The 4,373-nt window shown below is 44.1% G+C and overlaps 1 pseudogene; it reads left to right on the top strand.

The window, feature by feature from the left end:
* The first annotated feature begins 3,930 nt into the window (after nucleotides 1-3,930).
* Nucleotides 3,931-4,373, top strand: LOC119515466 (annotated as a pseudogene).

Genomic DNA, 4,373 nt, shown 5'->3' with positions numbered 1-4,373 from the left:
TTCTCTCAGCACCTCCCATCTTTTGTAACACCAGGGAAAGGCCCATCCCATCTCCTCTTCAGCCCTTGGAATCCCTACTGGAAGCCCCCCACCCTGCTGAGTGGTGTCTCACCGGCCTGTCCAACATCCACGCTGTTCACGCGAGAGAGTAAATAAATCCTGTAGCCGCTCCAAAAGAGAAGTAAATCTACTTTAAAACAAAATCATTTTTTATAACACTGTCAAATTCATATTCTCTCTGGATTCTGATCACAGACCTGAAAGTGGGAGGGGAAGAAAGAACTGGCTTTTCCTCAGCCTCAGCCCTAGTGCAAAATGCAAGACCCCTGCCATTCCCCTTGCCCATCTAACCAGGCAAAGGGAGACCCAAGAGGACAATGGTCCAGGATTTAAGTACCTCTAACTCACACGAGCTGACCCTCCACTGGACTTCCGTTTTGTCAACTGTAGAATGAGGAGCTATGATGTCCCTTGACCAACTGTGCAGATTAAATGTGCAAATGAATATAAAGCACGAAGCACAGTGCCTGCCACCTGGAGGGGCTCATCTGAAAAAAAAAAAAAAAAAAAGGAGCTTCCATTATTACCTCTAGAACCTGCAGATACATCTGATACATCTCAAACATCCAGGGCCACTAAGTTAGCATGGCCTAGAGATTTTACTTTCTCCTCTTTCCACTTAGAAAAAATAATAAAAAAAAAACAAGGCTGCAAAAAGCAATTCTGGTGCACACACACACACACACACACACACACATATCCCGGCTGTGGCCAAGGACCCTGGCAGCTTTGTATAATCCCAGCTGCTTCTGTCTCACTCACCGCCCTGGGGGCTAGTGATTCATTCCAGGAAGGTTTTTCACAGTGAGGATCATGGTTTGTGTGTCTGCACCTGTGTGTCCCTATGAAAGGGATTGTATGATGAGAGAAAATACAAGACTTTGCCGGGCCCAGTGAGATAGCATTGTGTGAGAGGCTTTGAAAAGTACAGAGAGCAGTGTTTATTCAGATTTTAAAACCAGGCCTTGCCCAAATGGTGGCAGCATTGTGTGTGTTTGCAAATAAATTTTAGCAGCTCTCCCCAGCCTAAGGCCCACGTGACGCTGAGCCCCATGCACAGGGAGCCCTGGAAGGCTTGTGGGATCCACGCTCGGCTGCTCCCTGCATAAAAGAGGGCATTGCCCAGGGTGGAGAAGAGGAAGTTTTGAGTGAGCCAGGAGGCTCTGCCGCCCCAAGGGCTGCGTGAAGCTTCCAATTTGACTGGAGTTAAGTCTCTTCTGTCCAGTTCCTTTGCTGCTTAGAGGACCTGGGAGGGGAGACACATCCACCTGCCAGGGAGGAGGCACTTCCTTCAGGGGTTGAGATTGGCAGGAGGAAAAGTCTGAGAATCTGCAGGACACACTCCCAGATGCTCTGCCACACTGGGCAGGAAGGCAAGCTTACTCCCCAAAGCCCAGAGGCCAGAACCTAGAAGAAACCACCTTGGGCCCAATGGAAATTGGACAATGAAATGAACAGCTTCAAGGAAGGGCTGTCTCTTTCCTCTGTTCTCAGTTGTCATCATTTCATAAAGACCCTTACACCAGAAGCTAGAAATAAATGTTTGCGCCCTCATCTCATCCAAAGGGACAGAAAGCAGACCCTGATGGTGTGCAGATGTACTGTGCACCAGGCAGCATTCCCAGACCAGCAAACTAGAGGTGGAGGGGAAGAATAGGTGAGGGGAAAGGGGAGAATATTGGTATACTTAAAATAGATAAATAAATAAAGTTTAAAAACTCAAAAGTAGGGTGAACACATAGAAATGGGGTGCCTGGTGACTCCACTTGTGAAGCACTTAGTGCAAAGGACTCAGTTCTTAAACCTGAATAAATAACAATGCAATTCATATATCCTAAGACTCCTTTTCCTACATGTGAAATTTAGAACATGAGGAGCAATAGGCAGTCCCCAAAAGACTTCGAGGGGTGAAGAATAGTTCCTTCAAAATGTAATAACCCCTTATGAAACAGGTGTGTGGCCACCCAAGGACAAGGTCAAGGCTGACTTTAAAGCTAAAGAGAATCTGGCATCCAGGGAAGGCTGGAAAAGTACTACAGAGTTGGCTTATGCCACCTGCCAGCAAACCCTCTGGTCGTGGACTCTCTGGCTATGAAAGGACCTCACAGGTCACCAGGCTCCAGCTCTGCAGGGCCATCCAGCAGGAGTCACCAACTTGGCTGGCCCACATCATTAAAGACCAAAGACTTCCTGACCCACTGAATCAGCATCTCAGCTGTGGGGCCTGGAACCTGTATTTTAACAAGCTCCTCAAGTGACTCTGATGATCAGCCACGTCAGGACACCCCTGACCAGAATCAGCCACTGCTTGAACACCACCAGTGGTTAGTACTTGGCATCATAAGACAGCCCACTCCACGTTACACAGCTCCGGCCACTATAAAATCAGCTTTTAGGTTAAATTAAAATCTGCCTACCTTTAAAGTCTAGCTACTCATCCCAGTTTTCCCTCTGGAGAATGAATACATTCCATATTCTCCATGAAAATCTTATCAATACTTGAAATAAGCCTCAAGTCCCCCAATATTGTTATCTTACCCAAGCAAAATGCCTCCATTTTCTTCTAATACTTCTCATCCATTTTATTTATTTAACGATTATTTTCATTTCCCAGCTGCTAAATCAAATACCTTTTGGGTTTGGCTTAAACAACAAGAATTTATTGGCTCATGGTTTTGAGACTAAGAGAAGTCAAAAAATCAAGATGTCACCAAGGCAATGCTTTCTTCCAGAAGACCGCGGCATTCCGGGGTGGCTGCTGGTGATCCTTAGTCCTTGACTTCTCTGTCACATGGCGATGCACATAGTGATGACTTCTCCTTTCTCCTCCATGTTCCTTTGGTTTCCAGCTTTTGGCTACTCCCCATGGCTTTCTTACTCTGTGACTGAATTTCATTCTGCTTAGAAAGGCTGCCAGTTATAGGATTAAGACCCATCCTGATTCAGTTGGGCCACACCTTAATTGAAGTAACTTCATCGAAAGGGTTAAAAGGGTTTGCTCCCACAGGGATGGATTAAGATTAAGAACATGTTTTTCTGGGATACATAGCTCCAAGCCAACACAACTATCAGTCATCAAGAACCTATAACGTGAATGATACATACAAAGCATAAAGCACAGGGCCTATCTCAAAGTGTCTGTTGGAAGACACTTTTTTAAAAAGGTAAAATAATGACTCTCACACAAATAAAAAATGAACACATGTCAAAGATTTTACCTAATTCATTAATGAATAAGGAAACTGGTAAAGCTTTTTTTTCAAAAAAAAAAAAAATGGTTGAAAGGAGAATCCAAATGAGCAAATCCATATGTGTGTGTGTGTGTGTGTGTGTGTGTGTGTGTGTGTGTGTGTGTGTGTGTGTGTGTGTGTGTGTGTGTGTGTGTGTGTGTATAGTACATCAGGAATGCTGAATTGAAAAGATGCAAACCTGACTTGGGAGGCGGGGAGGGTTTTAGGGTTAATTGCATTTCCACCACAGAAAACTAATTTGCCAGGAATTTTTTTTTCCTGCCTTCACCAAGCATTCCCTGCTTCTCTTTCCCCATGCTATAGGTAACTTAAAAAAAAAAAAAGGAAAAAAAGTAAAACCAATACTCTCATATAGAAAGAAAAATGAACTCCTATTAAAGACTTCATTTAACTCTTTAACTGAATGAGAGAACCAGAACCAGGCAAAAGTTATAACTGGTTCAAAGGGGAAGACAACGAAGCACAGATTTACATGGGGCAGGGACTCGGGCACGCGCCGGCCTCCCGCATTTGCTTGGTCCCGCGACGCCCTTCGCGGCTCTCTGAGAAGTATCTGCCGCCCCCCCCACCAGTAAAGGAGTGGGTCTCGCTGCAATTCCGCCGTTAATTACCGCTATATATGCCCAGGAATAAAGGTAAGGGACATAAAAACAGGCGTGGAGGTAAAAACGAGAAAGAATGTGAAAAAGAAAGTTGATGCTTAAAGAAGATGGACAAGAGTATGCCGAGGTGATCAACATGTTGGAAAATGGAAGATCCAAAGCAATGTGTTTTGATGGTGTAAAGATGTTATGTTTATCAGAAGGAGGTGAGGAAAAAGGTTTGGATAAATACCTCGGACATATTGGTTGGTCTATGGGTCAATCAGGATAACAAAGCTAATTTTAAAAGTAATTAAAATGTAATTTTAAAATGCATTGCAAATGAAGCTGGAAGTCTGAAAGCATATGGCAAATTTCCAGAGCATAGTAAAATTAATGAAACGGATACATTTGGTCCTGGGGACAATTTGAAATTCAATTTGTTGACATTGGTGATGATGATGAAATTGGTGACATCTAA

This window comes from Choloepus didactylus, chromosome 2 (genome assembly GCF_015220235.1).
Source record: "Choloepus didactylus isolate mChoDid1 chromosome 2, mChoDid1.pri, whole genome shotgun sequence".
In the NCBI taxonomy this organism is placed as follows: Eukaryota; Metazoa; Chordata; class Mammalia; order Pilosa; family Megalonychidae; genus Choloepus; species Choloepus didactylus.
The sequence above is the reverse complement of the archived record's forward strand: the minus strand, read 5'-3'. Positions and strand labels throughout refer to the sequence as shown.